Genomic DNA, 19,906 nt, shown 5'->3' with positions numbered 1-19,906 from the left:
TTGCCTCTTCAACATCATTTCTTCCCACCAAGCAGCATCCTTCAGTCATTCGGTCCTCATTCCCAGTTCCAGGGATGGGGCCTGACTGATCTAAGGCAATCAATGTTATCCTATTTCCTCTGCCGCCATGATGGTTTGAGATGGATCATCCTCAGATGATGACCCAACCAGAAGGGAGCTCAGAAATTTTGTGCTATGGCCCTGGGGAGAGATGGCAGCTCTCCCTCCCGTGGATGTGATCAAACAAACACGTGGGCTGAGAAGTACCAGCAGCCAGACCACCACGTTAGACAGCTGTACTCTGCACTTCCTGGAGCACACCTATTTTTCCTGAGGTCTGCTGGCGTTGGAACAATACAGAAGCCCTGCTGGCAACCCTCTCACTACTATGAAGGGAGTCAACCTGAGAACAAAGCCAACAGACATAAGGGCAGAGCCCAGAGGATCACAAAGAAATGAAGCCAGAGCCCTGATCAAAGCGTACCCAAAACCTATCCCACTTCTTCACCTTTTGGTTATGTGAACCACTCAACTGCTCCCATCAATTATCCAGTTTGAACTAGGCTTTCTGTCCCTTACAACTCAAAGCACCCTGACACATCCTCATGCATGGCTGAATGAATCACCGAGCAAGAGATTATGCAGAAACATCATCACTCTTCCGAAGATTTAACTCAGATTTCAAGTTTCCTGGGAGCAAGAGCCCTCACTCGTCTTGGTCCGCCAGCATCCCAGGCTTAAGAGAGTTTCTGGACACAGGCCCTCAATAAATACTTTTTTAAATAGGTGAATGGAATGAAACTAACAATATCACCCGGAATTTCAGAACCTTTTAAAACCCTACACTCCAGATGTATCTGGATCAGAGGAACGTGATGAGGGAGCTGAGAGCCATCAGTAAGGCCTTAGCTCAAATCACAGATCCAGCTGGACATCAGCGTCCTCCCCTGCCAAATGAGCATATTAATACCTACCTTCCTGGGCAAGGACAGCCATGCAAACACACCCAAGGTTGCATTCCAGAAATATGTATGTGCCTCTTTCTTTTGGCTAACACTGTTTCATATCGTGAGTTCTAGTCTGAGGTTCAGGAAACAGGATCATCACGTGGACACAATGTGGGCCAAACTGCAGATCACCCAGCAGAGCCAGGCCTGGGAGGGCGAGGACAGGTAATGTGTACCCCGAGCCTCCCACCCCTCAACATACTGCCATTCCCTTCAGGAAAGGGAGCTTGGGCAGAGGGCATATATCAACAAGGCCTTCCGGCTGCGATGCTTCCTCTTTGCTTTGCTGGTAGCTTCCGGACAGAAGCTGGGGACTGGGACCAGAGCAATCGGCAGTCCCCGCACATCCCTAGCTGCTGCTGACCTAACCATTCACTGATGAGGTGGAGCTCAGCTACACGGTCAGCTGCAGGAGGGTAGGGGCCTTGGCTCGTTCACCGGTACAGCCCCAGCACCCAGAAAGCACTCAATGAAAGATCACCTGAGCACATGGGTGAAGGAGTGAGTGGATGCACAAAGTGACGAAATCAGGATTCTCAGAAGAGAACAGTCGTAAAGCCCTATTAGTGCTCAGACTGCTGATTATGAAGCTGGCAAACCCAATGCCCAGAAATGAGAGGCTGGCACCTGGGGACTCAATTCTGGCCCTAGGACTCCAGTGCCTAGGTCTGAGCCACAGATCCCTTCTCTGACAAATAACCATTATCAAGATTAAATAAGAATTTTTTTAATCTTTATTATTTTTGAGAGAGTGATAGAGCGTGAGCAGGGGAGGGTCAGGGGGGTGGGCACAGAATTGGAAGCAGGCTTCAGGCTCTGAGCTGTCAGCACAGAGCCCCAGGCGAGGCTCGAACTCAAGAACCACGAGATCATGACCTGAGCTGAAGTCAGACGCTTAACCGACTGAACCACCCAGTGGCTCACAATTTTTTTAATGCAGCTACACAGAGGGAGAAAAGGTTGACAGAATATATGCAAGATATTAATAACAATTAGCTTTTGATGATAAGATTATGGGAGGACATTTATTTTTCGCTTTTGTGTAAATTTTCAGATTTTCTATAGTGAACGTAAATAGACTGTCCAGTAACAATAAAGTGAACATAAAAGAGGGGAGACGCCGATCCAAGCAACTAGCCCCAGTGCCTTAGACATAAAGCAAGGACCCAGCAAAGGTTCCATTTCTAGAAATGCCCTTCACACATCTGGAAACAGCTCTCATATGTCTCCTATTTCTTAAGTATTTCAGCTAATTTACTGTCACCCTTACAGGACTTGATTTCAAGGCTCTCTTTTATCCTTCCTTCTCTGCAAAGGCTCCATCTGTTAAAACCCCACTCTGGGTATTGTATAAACCAGCTCACAGAATCAGCAGCACGCTCCCGTTTGCTCATTCATCTGTTAATTCATTCACTGAGTAAACACCCCTTAAAAACCTACTCTATTGGACATCCTTGCTCTTACCCACCCCGCCCCCATTCACACACGGTTCCCAGATTTTCCTGGGGAACACCCACCTCCCCTCACCTCAGTCCCTGTGCTCTGGGGGGTGCAGACCCTAACCTCAGCTCCTTCAGGGGGCGGGCACTCGATCCAGGATGGCCAATCAGAGCATCGCATTCTCTTAAGCCACAGGGATTGGTTCCCGAGGGGCATGTTGCCCAGATAAGACCAATCAGAAACAGAGACTCAATTCGGGGACTTTTCTTTAACCGTTGAAAACGTGATCTTTTTATTCCCTTCTGCCAGAACTTCTGAGAGCCGTCTTGCCACCACAATCCAGAAAGAAACGGTAGGTGATGCTGAGGGTTGCAGAAAAACTGTGTAAGCCTTAGCAACACCGTTGAAACCTCCATGCGTTAATTTCCATCCCTAGGCTTTTCAAGGACATAAATCCCCTTTCTGGGGAAGCCGGGTCAAGTCAGGGTCCTGCTTTGAGGTCAAAAGAGTCCTGACTGATGAAATCCGAAGGGCTGTGACATAGGCTGCACGCTGGCTATGCACAGAGGAAGCGAGATGATCCATGCCACCTTTCCTGGCACTCAGTGCGATGTGGAGACAGCTACAAACAGCTACAATTATTTAAAGCCGGTAAGATAATTGCTTTAATTAAGTACGACATGGAACAAGAGGAGCATGGGGGGAAGGGGGGGCCAGGAAAGGCCTCCGACAAGAAAGAGCATTTAAACGTACCCTGCATCTGCATTCAGGCAGCAGAGATAGAATTACTATTTGGGGAGTCAAGAGAACACGGCTGATACACATCCAGCTCCCAGTAAACGAAACCCACTACAACCCACGTGACACACGGGGCGGTGATACTTAAAGCACTTAAGGGCACTCTCTGAACAAGCCCACAACACAGCATCTCGAGAGAGGGCAAAGTGCCAATGTCCAACAGCCCTCACTGGCAAGAATTTCATCTGAATGTTACAGACGATGTCACTCTCTTAAATAACTCTCAGGTCAGTTTTTGTGATTTGGATGCTACACAACGTTCAGTTTTCACTCCAGCCCTCTTGCCTGTTTGGATTACTGTTGATCAAATCGCACAACATTGTAACAACAGCCCTCTGGAGATGAATAACCTGTTTACCACATTTGTTACCAAATGATAACGGAGAGGGAAGAGAGCACGTGTCTGGTTCCCTAAAACACTGCATGATGGGTTGGGTTAGAAATATGGCTGCAGGGAACACTGGCAACAATAAAAGAACCTCTGGGAACATCTGTTTTGCTAAGAAAGGCCTTGAAGGCCAGTCTTCGTAAAGGCGCAAAGCCAGTGTCCCTCAGACCTCTGACAATGTGTACATAACACAAGTTGGGAAGATACTTAATGAATCAGAAAAGGATACCGCAAACAAATTCTCCTGGGTCTTTGCTGTTTCTAAACACATCAGCGATTCATTTGGTCCACAAATACAGCTCCAAGTTTCCAGGGCAAAGAGTCCTACAGATGGAAAAATTAACACTGACAAAAACTTCCGTGTGGTCTCAAGAGAGGTGCTAGGGTCGAGTGGCAGGAGGGCGAAAGGCTTGAGAACCCTTCCAGGTAGCCTGGATTTCTCGGAAGCAGCTGGGTCACCTCTGCTCTAAAAACACTTGAAAGAGTGCTGTTGACTTTGCACAAAGACTTCACTTCCCTTCTCCTGAAAATGCGACTATGACTATGATCACAAGTTCAAGTTCACTGGGCAACTGCTAGGATCCAGGCAGAGCCTACAAACAGGGAGACCCAGGCGTACCGGCTCCAGAGGACTGAGCCTGAAACCAGAAGTACCTGCCGTTCGGCATATGCTCAGTAAACACTGGGAATTAGCGACCCCGAGAAGACCGCTAATCTCTTCTAAAAATGAGAGGGGCTTTTATGTTGAAAGCTCCCAAAGAGAAGTTTTTGTTAACTAGTTTGTTTTTTAACACAAAAAATAATATATGCTCATGCTTAAACATTCAAAAAAAAAAAAAAATAGAGGCACCTGGGTGGCTCTGCTGGTTGAGTGTCTGACTCTTGATTTTGGCTCAGGTCATAATCTCAGAGTTGTGAGATCGAGTCCTGAGTCAGGCTCTACCCTGAGCGTGGAGCCTGTTTAGGATTAGGATTCTCCTTCTCTCTCTCTCTCTCTCTCTCTCTCTCTCTCTCTCTCTTTCTCTCTGCCCCCCCTCTAAAAAATTTTTAAAGCATTTTAAAAATTAAAAAAAAAAAAGAATTCAGAAAATAGAAAAGATACACAACAAGACATCTTCCATCTGCCCTAGAGCACAATCCGGTAGCCTCTTCCCCCAAGAGGTGAACAGTATTCCCCACAACCACCTCCTTCTTGGTATCTGCCAGTAATAATCGATGCGTAATCAAGCACATGAGGTGTGTGGACTTACTTGTATCTCCTACTTTTCCCCCCCCACACATGGTGGGAACATACCACATACACTTTTCTGCATTTGTCTTTTCTTTTTTTAACTTAAGATTGTATCCTGGAGGGGCGCCTGGGTGGTTTAGTCGGTTAAGCCTCCGACTCTTGACTGTAGCCCACGTTATGATCTCACGGTTTGTGGGATCAAGTCCCACATTGGGCTCTGCACTGCCTGCTTAGTATTCTCTCTCTCCCTCTCTCTGCCCCTCCCACTCGTATTCTCTCTCTCTCTCTCAAAATAAGTAAATAAACTTTAAAAAAAAAAAGAGAGAGAATGTATCCTGGAGATCACAGCTTCTTAGCACACATGACCTTCTATTTTAAACAGTGGCCAAGTATCCCACTGTAAGAACATACCGTAACTGATTGAATCAATCCCCTGCCAACATACATTTCAGCTGCTTCCTCGATCTTGCTTTTATTATAAACGCTGCAATGCGCGTACATTACATATGTCTTCACATACCCCAAGGGTGACTATAGGAAAGATATGACAGATAGGATAAAATCTTGGAAGTAAAATCGCAGGGCCAAGCACTCAGAAAATGCAGATAGTGCCATATTGCCCTTACTGTCACTGTCCCCAACTGTGTGGTAAGTATGCCCATTTCTCCACCCATACTCACAAAACGTTGTTTCGTGTTTTTAAATACAAGGGAAGAAAGCGCACCAGAGCTCTAGTCTTGTCCCCCTGGCTCTCCCTGCCCCTGTGATATCACACATGACATTACTACTTCCTGTAAGTCCCACCCATGATGCACAACCCAGAAATCCCAGTGTAAAAACAGAATGCACATCAGAGCCACTGGGGTGTTGAAGCCAGCTCACACCAGCTCAGGTGAGCTGAGTGGACACCTTTCTTCCCGATTCTGGGTTCAGGGACATGAGGCTTGTAGCTTGAAACTGGACATGGGAAGCATCTGTACCATAGAAATCAGCAAATGCTACAAAGCAAGGCTTCTTTTTTACCCCGCCCCCCCCCCAGAGGGACCTTGGTCACACATATCACACATCAATGCACACCTACAGTGGAAACCGAGCCTCAGCCATCTCTCTTTGAATATTGCCACCAGCAAGAGGGCCACAGATTCTTGTGACTTGGTCACAAATTCTTGGAACCTAAGGACTGGAGAAGATCTGAAGGGATATCTAATAGTCGTGTCTCTTTTGTCATTATGTCTTTGAATACTGCCTTTCCCCAGCCCATCTGTCTAGGCATAAGCAATATCCTCCTAGTTCCTCTTCTATGCCTCCTTACCATTCTTGTGTATTCGCATCTCATTATTGTTTAGTGCTTATTTTTGAGGACAGTCTACAGTGTAACAATTACACACATAAATTAATCAATTAATACTTTCTAAAAAGGCTCTCAAGTGCTCAGTTTCACAATGGACCCAAGTCTCATTTCTAGACCTACTGTGACATTTCAACCTTAACACCCAGATTCCATGGCCTGCTCCTGGGCACAAAACCCCACAAGCTGTCATGACTTCAGCCCACGTATCCAATTGACTTAATTTTCTCTCTTCATCTCTGACACTAAAGGACTTCCCTTTCTGATGAGCTCCCCTAGGTACAAGTCTTACATTTTAGTCCACTCTGTGTTCATATCACGAAAGACACAAATCAGCATAGTCCCCCATGCTGGCAGAGTGTTCTAGGTCTCCAAGTGTAACATAACCACCTACCCGTGCTTGAGTTCTGTGCACATTACAGCGGCAGCTTACTCAAGGGTAAGCTTCCAAAGTCAGCACGGATATGAAAACCGGAAGCAGTCAAAATTCTCCTTGAAAAGCCCGTAATAAGGCTTCACAATGGACACTAACAAACCGTCTCCCAACACAGGTCCAACACAGGCTGTGTCCCTTCAGCACTGGATTTGGTGTCTTGGGTTGAGCACCAGAAAGAAATAGCTAGCTTGGATTTCAGAGCTGTGTTGTAGGATAATTAAAATCTATAAATACAAGACACACCCTTGATGGCATAGATGCTCATACTCCAAAAAGCCACAGGAACAAAGAGTGACAGAAGGAACAGCAGATCTGTGTCTCATTCACACTCACTCCAAGAGAGAGACGCCTGTTGGGTGGAATGACAGGATCACCCACGCTATTTAAAGTGTTATTTTTATCTGTACTTTGTTTTTGTTGAGCAAGTATATTTGGATCTGGGTAAGTGTGAAGCAGTAATCTATGACAGGATGTATCCAGGACTTTTGTAAGTCAGAACAGTGGTTAGCCCTGGGGCAGGACTCACTGTGAAGGGGCATGAGAGAATGTCCTGGAGAGATAAAAATCTTGAATGCCCTGTCTAGGTGGGGACAAGATGGGGTGACATTAAGAATTCATAAAGGGGCATCTGGCTGGCTCAGTGGGTAGAGCATATGACTCTTTATCTTGGGTTTTTAAGTTCGAGCCCCACACTGGGTGTAGAGATTATTTAAAAATAAAATCTCCGGGGAAGGGGCTCCTGGATAGCTCAGTTGGTTAAGCCTCTGACCCTTGATTTTGGCTCAGGTCATTATCTCACAGTTTGTGGGTTCGAGTCCCATGTCAGGCTCTGCAGGGCTCTCTCCCCATCTCTCTCGGTACCTCACCCACTCGCTCACTCACTCTCTTTCTCTCTCTCTCTCAAAAATAAAATAAATAAGCTTTAAAAAAATAAAATAAAACCTTGGGGCACTTGGCCCCAACTGGCTCAGTCAGTTGAGTATGCTACTCTTGATCTTGGGGTTGGGAATTTGAGCCCCACGCTGGAAATAGAGATTACTTAAAAGATAAAATCTTTTTTAAAAATCCTAAAATCCACTTTAAGAGTGCCTGGGTGGCTCAGTCGGTTAAGCGTCCAACTCTTGATTTCAGCTCAGGTTATGATCTCACGATTCCTGAAATCAAGCCCTACATCAGGCTCTGTGCTGACAGCATGGAGCCTGGTTGGGATTCTCTCTCTCCCTCTCTCTCTGCCCCTCCCCTGCTGGCACATGCACACGTGCCCTGTCTCCCTCAAAACAAATAAACATTTTTTAAAAAATCTTTAACAAAATAGATTTGTACATTTTACAGTATGTAAGTTATACCCCAATTAAAATAAAAGTTACAGGCGTACATGAGAGACTACTCCACGACAGCTTGCCACCTGATCTCTATTCTACAGCTAAAGCTCTCTAGGGGCCAGCCAGCCAAACACAGGGTAGTAAGGACACCAGGAAGACAAGGGACAGAAGAGGCAGAAAAGGGAGTGCTTGGCGGGGATAGCGGGTACCCAGGCTCATTTCTTTCTTTTCTTCTTTCTTTCTTTTTTTTTTTTAAGTTTATTTTATCTATTTTGAGAGAGACAAAGAGAGTGCAAGCGGGGTAGGGGCAGAGAAAGAGGGAGAATCTTTTTTTTTTTTAAATTCTTTTTTTTTAACGTTTATTTATTTTTGAGACAGAGAGACAGAGCATGAACGGGGGAGGGTCAGAGAGAGGGAGACACAGAATCTGAAACAGGCTCCAGGCTCTGAGCTGTCAGCACAGAGCCCGACGCGGGGCTCGAACCCACGGACCGCGAGATCATGACCTGAGCCGAAGTCAGCGGCTTAACCGACTGAGCCACCCAGGCGCCCCTAGAGGGAGAATCTTAAGCAGGCTCTGAGCTACCAGCTCAGAGCCCACGAGGGGCTTGAACTCATGAAACCGTGAGATTACGACCTGAGCTGAAATCAAGAGCCGGACATTTAACCAACTAAGCCACCCAGGCGCCCCAAGCTGGTTTTCCATGAGGGGCCTGCCAACAGTTAAGTGCATTGGCTCTCCAGCCAGACTACTTGGATGCGAATACTGGCTCCACCCCTGCCATGGGCTGTCTGTGTCCCCACCAAATGTATGTGTCGAAACCTAACCTCCAAAAGGACAGTGTTAGGGGGCAGGGCCTTCAGGAGTGATTAGGTCCTGCGGAGGGAGCCCTCATGAATGGGATCAGTGCCCTGATAAAAGAGACCCCAGGGAGCTCCCTCACCATTTCTGCCATGTGAGTTTACAGCAAAAGAATGGCCATCTGTGAATGAAAGTGGGCCTTCACCAGACACCGAATCTGCCGGCACCTTGATCTTGGACTTGTCAGCCTCCAGAAGTGGGAGAATTAAATTTCTGTTGTTTAATGCCCCCCAGTCTGTGGTATTCTGCTACAGGAGCCCAAATGGACTAAGACGACCCTTGCTACTGGAATGAACTTGGGCAAGTTACTTCTCTTCTTTGATCCTCAAGTTTCTTTTGAAATTTAAACAAGATAATTCAAAGCTTTTGGCACAGCGTCTGCCACTCAACAGCATTCAATAACTGTCAACTATTACTCCTGTTACTGACGACAAGAGGCTGAGAGCATCTTCTTTCCTCCAAAGTTCTTTTTTAAATTATTTTTTTAAGCTTTATTTATCTATTTTGAGAGAGAGAGCAAGGGAGGGGCAGAGAGAGAGTGAATCCCAAGCAGGCTCTACACTATCAGCACAGAACCTGACGCGGGGCTCGGTCCCACAAATCGTGAGATCATGACCTGAGCCGAAACCAAGAGCAGGACGCTTCACCCACTGAGCCACCACCCCCGCCCCCGTCTCCAAAATTCTTATTTAAATTAAAATTTTAAATAAATAAATAAAAATAAATTAATAATTTCACCTGATAACCTCGTAGGGTCTCAATAAATATTCGTGGAGTAAACGAAAGAAAGCACATGGATTCTAATTTCAACAGAGCGGCAGGTTCTTATTTCTACTAAACTGAAATCCATGTCCTGGCCTAATACTTCCATCCACTTTAATTTTTCTTCACAGCAAAGTGGTCAAGAGCACAAGCTTGGAAGCAGATGGCCACGGTCACATCCAGCTGTTACTTACCAACTTGGTAACCTTGAACGTGATGCTCAAATTCCAGGCCTCAGTGTCGTCTCCTGTAAAACAGAGTGACAGCAAGGATTAAGCACGCGACAAGAGACCTGAGCACAAGGTGAGCCCCCAGTAAATCCTAGACACTATTATTCTTTCCCATACTACAGACACTGTGAGAGAATAACCCCTCTCAATTCCATTTCTTCAGACCGTCAGGGTTTACAGAGCATGTCTCACAAATATTTTTCTCATTTAATGTTCAAAATAGTGGTATGTATTACAAATAAAGAAATGGAGGTTCAGAGAAGTTAAGTAACTTGCTGACGGTTACACAGCAAAGAGCAAAGACCCAAACCAAAATCCTATGACCAAGGGATAGTTTGGCTAGACTGTGTGGTTCTAGGGACAGAGGGTGGGGCCAGGCTGTCCTTTTCAAATTCAGAATTCCAAGTTAAAGGATGCTGGAAGTCTGAGTTACAACAGGAGTATTTGGGTCCCAGCAAAATGCTCAACTCAACTTGAGATTGAACTGGTCTGAATCATTCTATGCCTGAATCACTTTCTGTTTTAGGTTTCTTCACGGCTGAGGAAAGAAAACAAACTTATATAGAACACCAACCCCATCACCCTCAGCATCTCTTACAGCAGCAAAAACTCATGAATCAAAGGGAGTTTTCATAAAACCAAAGTCAAACAATATCCCATGGAACACAGTCGCCAGCGTTTAGCGTGCGGGTCAGAGCACGGTCTGCAGCGTCTAGACATTCTCATTATTGCACGGAAGAGATACAAACTGCCTTTCTCTGGCCTTTATTTTGATTAAATCTTTAGCTGCCTTAGTGTTTTCTCTTTGCTTTTCGGCGGGTGATGAATTACAGGAAGCTGATCCACTGGCCTCACTTTACTCACAAAAGGTCTGGAGGCTGAGCCCAATTGTGGTAGGAGAACACTACCGGCTGATCATGTCAGCCACCTGTGCTCTCCTGCCATCTCTCCTCTTGTCCCCCCCACCTCCCCCCCACACACACACAGGTTTCTTGTCCCTGTGGCATGAGTATTGTTTAAAATCCCTTTTATTTCTTTATTTTTTAATTTTATTTTTGTAAGTAACCTCTACACCCAACGCAGGGCTCAAACTCATGACCCCTGAGATCAAGAGTAGCCCGCTCCACTGACTGAGCCAGCAAGGTACCCTTAAAATCCCCCTTGTTTTAAATTTATTTTTGAGAGACAGAGCACAAACATTGGAGGGGCAGAAAGAGAGGGAGACACAGAATCCGAAGCAGGCTCCAGGCTCTGAGCCGTCTGCACAGAGCCCAATGCGGGGCTCAAACCCACGAACTGTGAGATCATGACCTGAACCAAAGTCAGACACCCAACCGAGCTACCCAGGCGCCCCTAAAATCCCCTTTTAAATCATGATCACAGAATTGCTTGGTGGCCAAAGAAAGAGGAGATTTAATTTAAGAACCACATAAGCATACTCACAAGCTCTGTCCTTGTACAACACGCCCATGCCCTTCAGGCCTCACATGCACACACACACTCACACCCCTCATCTACAGTTCTCCTGACTCCTCTCGCTATGTCTTCCAGTTACATAAAGGACTTTTTTCTCTTTCTTTCAAGTTTTTTTGACCAGATTTACAAAATAGAAAATGGAAATAAGTTGTTCACTTGGGAAAATTTTTAGGGCCTTGGGAAAATCCCAGAAATCGGAAAAAAAGGGGCACTAACTCACTCTCACAAAACCCTTTTTTTGAAGAACACAAAGAGTAAGTTGACCATTACATCACCTAAAGACAAAATCCAGGAGACAGCATAAAGGTCCCCAGAAGGAAAGTGGTCGTCTCCAAACAAGGGTGACTTTTTTTCACTTCCATGATTCAGAGCAGAGAGAACCTGGACTATGGCTCTAGAAACCAGATCTGGCCTTGTCTCCTCTTTAGACTCACACTATGAGGCTCCAGTCCCTTCTCAGTCTCTCAAAGCTGTGTGACTTTCAGCAAGGCAATGAACGTCCCTGAGCTCCTGTAGCCTCTGCTGTAAAGTGAGAATACTCATTCTTTCAAGAACTAGCTACTGAGCACCTATGATGGGCCAAGCATGTGACCATGTGGCAAGGAGTTAATTCCAGGAATTAAATCTTCCCAGCCAGCCAGGAGCTTTCATGGATTAGTGGGGCAATTACAGGCAGACAAGCAATTACAATGGAGTATGAAAAAGTGTTACAACAGTGGTGGGTACAGTGTTGGGCAATCATAGAAAAGGGTATTTAACTCAGCAGGGGATGGGAAGTGTTGGGTATAAGAAAGGCTTCCCCAAGGAGGTGATATCTAAGCTGAAAACAAAAAGACAAGTTAGACTTTGCCCAGCCCAGATAGGAGGGGATCCAAGCAGAATTGACCGCACATGCAGGTGCCTGGGTGGCTCAGTAGGTTAAGCGCCCTACTTCGACTCAGGTCAGGACCTCGCAGTCTGTGAGTTTGAGCCCAGCGACGGGCTCTGTACTGACAGCTGAGAGCCTGGGGCCTGCTTCGGATTCTGCGTCTCTCCCTCTCTCTGCCCCTTCCCCGTTCACACTCTGTGTGTGTCTCTCTCTCTGTCAAAAAAAAAAAAAAAAAAGAATTAAAAAAAAAAAAAAGAATCACAGCATATGCAAAGGCCCACAGGCTAACTTGCTGGTTCCTTGCTGGTTCACGTGGTCAAGGACAAGAGACAGGAAGAGAAGATGAAGGATATACAGACCTGGATATGCAGGCAGGTGGGCTTGCCAAGGTAACTTCCCTGGACTAGGTAACCTCCTGAGGTCCCTCTGTCCCCTAAGGGCTGGTTCTGTGGTTTTCTGAGACCTCAGGTCCTCCTGCCCTGAGAGCCCTTTCATCAGCATGCAGGAGCCCCTGGGTCCACTCCAGGGCACGAAGGAAGTCCCAACCACCCAACGTGGGCCCTCCTCCTTCCTCTTTCTTTTCCCCTCTGGAGTGGCTGGACAGAGTGATTCAAAGAGGAAACTGTCTTTTATTTGTCATTTGTTTCTAAAAATAAAAAAAAAATAAAAAAAAACCATCCAGAGCTCACACATACAGTCTGTCTTCCCACCGACCCCCTTTTCCCACCCAGCCCCTGAGCTAGCTGAAGAAATGCTGGAATTACCGGTGTCTCTGCCTCCTTCAGGTCATTTTAAGCTACCTGAGGGCTAACACTGAGTTTGGTCACCCTGTTAGTCCCAGCACCTGGGATTCTGCCTGATGCATAGTAGGTCCTCAAAAATGCATACAGGACTGAACTGATTTTCTCTTTCTGCAAATGAACACACATCAAGATGCCCCCTCTCCCCCAGCAGCTCTGAGGCCAGGCTGGAAGACCTACAGACCCCTCGAGGGGCCACCTCGACACTTTCCCCCACTGCTCTACAGACGAATCTGGGGGCTGAGCGAAGCCCCACCTGGACACTGATGATCTCCTCATTATACCAGTGAAGAATCCCAGGTCCAAAAGAGTGACTGACTTGCCCAAGTCTTAGCAAATGCAACATAATATTTTTAAAAGGCCACAAGATTATTTTTTAAATTTTTTTTGATGTTTATTTATTTTTGAGACAGACAGAGACAGAATGTGGTTGGGTTAGGGGGCAGAGAGAGAGGGAGGCACAGAATCTGAAGGAGGTTCCAGGCTCACGCAGGGCTCGAACTCATGAGTGGTGAGATCATGACCTGAGCTGAAGTCCGACGCTCAACCGACTGAACCACCCAGGTGCCCCGTAAGGCCACAATGTTCTTAAGGGGAAGGCTCTACCAGAAATGTTAATTTATTTTCAGGGAAAATGTTTAACGTTGACAGAACTAATGGAAGCTTTTTTTTTCTTCCTCCTCCACCAATTACACCATAAGATCCCTGGGTTTTTCTAGGCAGGACTAAAATTTCCCATTGAAGCAAATCTATTTGTGAAGATGACCATGGATATTTTAGGGACTGGGTATGTTTTCGATTATGGATCATTTTTTTAGGATAACTCTCCATTATGTGATCTCAGGCTATAACAATGTTTAAAGAAAAGTTGAGCTCCCCAAACCACTTGATTCCTTCGTTGTTGGTTTTTTTTAATGTTTTGATGTTAAACCATTTTACTATGACATCAAAGACGATTTTGAAAGACACCATTTCAACCTATAATCCCTCCACAAAAGAATTCCTCACAATTCTCCGTGTCCTCTTTAATTTTTTTTATTCACAGATCTGTTCTGTGTATATATGTATGTATTTCATTAAAAGGAATTAACCTCTAGTGTAGAAGTTCCCTAAATAGTCTTTTATTTTTTCCTTAAAAAAAAAAAAAAAAAACCCAAACCTTAAGCAAGTCACTGGCGTGATAAATGCCGCAGAGCACAACCCGGGGAAACATTAAGTGCACTGGGACATTCTGGGTCGGAGACATTTAGGGCAACACTTTGAAGCCTGCTTCATTCAGCAGTTGTTCTGACACTTCCCACATCCCAGCTCATAGGAAACAGAAAAAGGCAAACAGGTGGTTTACTTATTCCACCTGGCCTAGCAAACTCATTGCTCAAGAGTTTAAGTCAATATTTTTCTGCAGTTGAAATAACATCTCAAATAGTGTAATACAGTGGTTCTCACCCCGGCTGATGTAACCAGAGCTCATGGGAGAGGGAGGAAAGTTTTTTTTTAAACCCTGCTGCTGGGTCCCAACCCTGTACAATCAAACACTCTCTAAGGATGAAACCCCAGCACCGTGGTTTTCTGGCTCCCCAGGTGACTTAATGTGCAAGCAGGACCGGCTTAGAATAACTCATTAGTCAAAGGAAGCCCGTGGGAAATCTTATCTGGAAGTGAAGAACTCCTCGTAATTAAATAAAATAGCAGATGTAAAAGTACCTAACAGTGCCTGTGACCCAGAGGACACTTAATAAATGTTAATTAAGCACAAAAAAATAACTGAAATAATTACTCTTTCTCCGCAGTGAATTCGTCTTGTAATTTTATTGGCTTGTTTATCACTTGCTGTTTTTTTCTTAGCCATGATTCATTCTATCTCTGGTAATAAAATTGTTGACGTATACCCATAATCCTGTTCAATTACAAGAGCTCTGTAATATTTCCAACAACCCTTAATCACTTATTTAATAAAACTTTCCCCCCAGAACAGTGGCTAATATATACCAAACACTCAATGAAGAGGAGCTATTTATAATAATTATCATTATTCAGAATTCATGATAATTCTTCTCAAGTAGGCTGAAACCCATTTGACAGTATTTGGAGAGCTTAACAAGAATGTAAAAAAAAAAAATTAGGGCAATATTTTACACACTTATTAAAACAGACTTTTAAGCAAACCAGTTCTTTTTATAATTTTGTGGGGAAAAAATTAAATATGATCATTGCTCAGGTAGCTGGCTTATCTACCTATTCAAGGGGCCCAGAAAAAGCTACCTGTTAATGCTTAGCAGTTTCCATAGTTACTTGGAAACGCTAACACGGCAATTAGTTACAAATGGTCTCTGAGCCAACTTGCCTACCACTGCCTCCCTGAACCTGAGTTAGGAAGGTGATTTTTTTTTTTTAATGTTTATTTATTCTTGAGAGAGAGAAAGCACGCATGACAGCTGGGGGGAGAGAGAGAGGGAGACAGAGGATCTGAAGCGAGCTCTGTGCTGACAGCAGACAGCCCGATGCGGGGCTCAAACTCACAAACCATAAGATCATGACCTGAGCCCAAGTCCAAAGCTTCACCACCAACTGAGCCACCCAGGTGCCCCTTGGTGGGGTTTTTTTTTTCCTCAAGTTACTTAACATACAATGTAGGATTGGTTTCAGGAGTAGAACCCAGTGATTCATCACTTACATATATATAACACCCAGGGCTCATCCCGACAAGTGCCCTCCTTAATGCCCATCACCCATCTGGAAAATACTGTGGAAGCTCCTCAAAAAAATTAAAAATAGAACTAAGCTAGGTGATTTTTTAAAGTTTATTTATCTTGGGGCGCCTGGGTGGCGCAGTCAGTTAAGCGTCCGACTTCAGCCAGGTCACGATCTCGCGGTCCGGGAGTTCGAGCCCCGCGTCAGGCTCTGGGCTGATGGCTCAGAGCCTGGAGCCTGTTTCCGATTCTGTGTCTCCCTCTCTCTCTGCCCCTCCCCTGTTCATGCTCTGTCTCTCTCTGTCCCAAAAATAAATAAATGTTGAAAAAAAAAAATTAAAGTTTATTTATCTTGAGAAAGCGAGCGAGAGAGAGAGAACACACAAGTGGGGTTGAGGGAGAGGGAGAGAGAGAGAATCCCAAGCAGGCCCTGCACCGTCAGCGAAGAGCTCAACGTCGGGCTCAACCTCCCAAACCGTGAGAGCATCGATGGAGGAGCTTAAACCAAGAGTCGGATGCTTCACCGACTGAGCCACCCAGGTGCCCCAGGAAGGTGACTGTTCCACGTGTTCACATCACCCCTCAGTTCTGAGAAACCACAAATCTGTTTTAAAAAACAAAATGTAATTTCTTAACCCAAACAAGGAGCTCTTCTCTATCAAAATGTCCGAACCTCTGGCTCTGTCCTGCTCAGATGAAACTGGTCTGTCCTCATCCTCTCCTCATGCTGTGCCACAACAGGAGACCAGCAGCTATGCTGGAGGATTTGCTGTCCCCAGTTCAGGATTCACACTGGTCAGAATAACCCTTCTGTTGCTTGTACCTGAGCAAGCTACACCCTGCATCCCTATGCCTTCCGTGTCCAAACATCTACTCTGTCAGGTTTTAAATCAGCTGGACTCAAAAATAATGATGTACAAAAATAATAAAGACACGTACATTAAAAAAAAACAAAAAAACAAAAAACAAAAAACCACGTACAGGGACGCCTGGGTGGCTCAGTCATGATCTGACGCGCACTGGGCTCTGCGCTGACAGCTCTGAGCCTGGAGCCTGCTTCGGATTCTGTGTCTCCCTCTCTCTCTCTGTCCTCACCTGCTTATGCTTTGTTTCTGTCTCTCAGAAACAAACATTAAAAAAAATTTAACAAAAAACCACGTACAAAAATAATCATGATGTGCACTTCTTTATGTGTATATTATATGTCACTAACAAGTGCTATGGTCTAAAAGGTTGTGTTCCCCTAAAATTCACACACTGGAATCCCAACACCCAATGTGGCAGTATTAGGAGGTGGCGCCTTTGGGAAGTGCTCAGGTCGTGAGAAGGGAGCCCTCATGGATGGGGCTAGTAGCCTTATAAAAGAGGACCTTGCGAGCTCCTTCACCACTACCACCGTATGAGGACACAGGGAGAAATCTTGTGACCCAGAAGAGGGCACTCAGCTGACCATGGTGGTGCCCTAATTACCAGCTTCCAGCCTCCAGCCAATGAGAAAAACCCATAGTCTATAAGCCACCCAGTGTGTGGTATTTTGTTACTGCAGCCCTAAGACAAGGTCAAATGTGATCACACAAGGGCCTTTGGCTAGTAACAGCTTGGTTGCTCAGTAAGAATATAGTGCCAACTGGGGGTGCCTGGGAGGCTCAGTTGGTTAAGCATCCGACTTTGGCTCAGGTCATGATCCCACGGTTCGGGAGTTCAAGCCCTGCATCGGGCTCCACGCTGATGGTGCAGAGCCTACTTGTAATTCTCTCTCTCTCTCTCTCTCTCTCTCTCTCTCTCTCTCTCTCTCCCCTCTCTCTCTGCTCCCTCAGCCCTCTCTCTCTCTCAAAATAAATAAACTTAAAAAAAACAAAAAACAAAAAAAGAACGTAAGGATGACTGTCACCGGCCAGGAAGAGTCAAAGGGGCAAGAGAGATGGAGAAGATGACAGAGAGGCCCTCTCGAAAGACCTCATGCTCAGGGGAGCACGCGGACTGGCTCCTGCAACACCAGGGCTCTGACAGAGCAGCCACGGGGTGACGAAGAAACACAAAGGACAGGGTCACAGAGGCAGCCCCAGACACCCAGCCTGAACGAGAAGCAGAAATGGGGACGTGATAGTTGGGGACAACAACGTTAAGGGAAGAACTGCAGTTCACGTCCATCGTTCCCTCAACTCTATCTCCTGAACTTGACATTGCCTTCTCCGCCATTTGCATTAGCTCCCAACATTTGGCTCTTTCAATGAGATCATAAGCACCTTGATGGTCGGCACCTTATGTCACTAGTAGAAGAACTAATTTTAGTTTCTGTATGATCAAGTGTATACAGTACTTTAGATAGCTAGACACGGATAGTACCTGAATATTAAAACTGGTGTAACTCACGTTTTCATTTAACCCTCTGGTTGGCCAAGCACTGAATTACTAGTGTGAGATGGTCCTGTGAAGGCCTCACGCAAGGGATTCCAATTTGTCCTGGCTGATTCATTTTTGTTTTTGGGAAAACTGCCATGTCTGGAACCCCCACTATAATGGAGCTACAGAGGATCCCTAGAGGACACACTCCCAGACTCATGCTGTGGCAGGTGCCATCTCCCCAGAACAGTTCCAGAGCCCTTCCCTATGCTGGAGTTTCTAAAGTGTTCCTGGATCTATTCAGGATACAATCTTTTCTATTAACCAGGTTCTCCATGACTCTGTCACTACATATTATCATTATCATTATTATTATTATTATTATTATTATTATTATTATTAATTTGCCAAGTACACAGTCCAGAAAAGCAGCTAATATACTGGGCAGAGAGGTCCCTTGAAACATAGTCTCAGGTGTTTTTAATTTCCTAATCACAACTATCGCTAACTAACTATGGCAATCTTACCTGACAACAGGACCCACGATCTTCAGCATTGCTTTTATTTGCAAAACCAGACATATGCCTAATCCCCAAGAATGTGCTTCAAATATTAAGGATTATACATGAAGGTTCTGCATGCATCCACATGCACGTAAGCATAGTTAAATATATATCAACTTTCTACAGTCCTAACACAGGGAACATACAAAATCCTCCTGACTTCCAATGCGTGCCCAGAGATGCGAATCCCACGCATATTTGGGGTTCTTTTGAGATAACGTAACTGATTCTAGGGTCCACCCCAAGTTTACAAAAATTCTCTGGCTTGGGGTTCCCACCCCCAACAAAAGTAGCCAAGCTTAACTTCAAATATTTTGCCATCCTAACATTTGGAGGAATAAAGCACACTGTCTTCACGGAGGTTATAACTCTCCTTCTTGAAGACTATGAGATGCCACATGGGCACACCTTCCTCCCGGCTCCAGGCCTGGGACAGTCAGCAACGGTGTCTCCTAATTACCGTCTTCCTTTCCTCCCTTCTCTCCTAGAGAGAGAAGGCTCTGTCAGCACAGAGCCTGATGCAGGGCTCGAACCCACGAACCGTGAGATCATGACCTGAGCCAAAGTCAGATGCTTGCTTAACCGACTGAGCCACCCAGGAGCCCTGAGGTGCAGAATATTACTTCTGGTCTAACTCCCTGATTCTATAGAGTCACAACTGGCTCCCAAATATTCCCACTACTCACTACCCAGGGACGATCACTTAGCTTCCTCCCATTTCCAGACTCCTTCACCTGGTGAACTGCTTCCCAGATGTCCACTCTCAGTCCCCATTCAGAGAGCCTTCAGTGCAGACAGGGGCCCCTGCTGGGCACACCTTACCCCGATGCTCCCTTTCCCAGAGCACTGTTCTCACTATACCTGAATGATGCCATCGCTTATTCAGCTAGCTCACTTCGGAGCTCTGAGTGACTCTTTGTTAAATTCTTTATGTCCTGGACCCGGGCACAGCAGTGACACTTACATGGAAACTGGGTCGTGAAGAGAGTGACCAATGCATCCCCGTTTATCAGGGAAATTCCCAGCTTTAGCAAGGAAAGTCCCAAGTCCCAGGAAACCCCTCAGTTCCAAAGCAAACCCCTCAGTTCCTCAAGCAAAGCAGGATGGCTGGTCACTCTAGCAGGGGATACCAGTCAGGTCAGACAGCCTGCTCACTGCTCCTTCCGCTAACTGTGCTCAGACATCCAGGCTGGGCCCGGAGCCCTATCTGTGCCAACTGGTCCCTGTAGCCCACCACTGTCCAAAAGAACTTTCGGCAACATCCGCGACGTCCAGTAAGGCAGCACCAGACACGCGTCATTACTTGGCACCCGCCTTCTGGCTCGGTGAACTGAGAAGCTGA

At 45.8% G+C, this 19,906-nt stretch overlaps 1 protein-coding gene and 1 long non-coding RNA gene across 10 annotated transcripts in view; one reads left to right on the top strand and one right to left on the bottom strand.

The window, feature by feature from the left end:
• CYRIB (CYFIP related Rac1 interactor B) overlaps positions 1–19,906 on the bottom strand; it is a 150,120-nt gene that overhangs the window by 96,431 nt on the left and 33,783 nt on the right. For all 8 annotated transcript variants that reach the window (XM_086694977.1, XM_086694973.1, XM_086694969.1 and 5 more), the window contains exon 2: positions 9,789–9,841. The gene's annotated coding sequence lies outside the window, so the exon portion shown is untranslated. The remainder of the gene's footprint in view (positions 1–9,788; positions 9,842–19,906) is intronic.
• LOC147571830 (uncharacterized) lies at positions 2,732–10,615 on the top strand. Of its 2 annotated transcripts, XR_015246513.1 has the most exons (4): positions 2,732–2,799; positions 2,884–3,098; positions 9,726–9,897; positions 10,351–10,615. It is a non-coding gene; the product is annotated as an uncharacterized LOC147571830 (long non-coding RNA). The 2 variants fall into 2 exon arrangements; XR_015246512.1 differs by having other exon boundaries at positions 2,760–3,098.

The sequence above is a fragment of the Puma concolor genome, chromosome F2 (assembly GCF_028749965.1).
Source record: "Puma concolor isolate L17-30 chromosome F2, mPumCon1.1.hap2, whole genome shotgun sequence".
NCBI classification, from domain to species: domain Eukaryota; kingdom Metazoa; phylum Chordata; class Mammalia; order Carnivora; family Felidae; genus Puma; species Puma concolor.
This window is presented reverse-complemented; position numbering and strand designations above follow the sequence as displayed.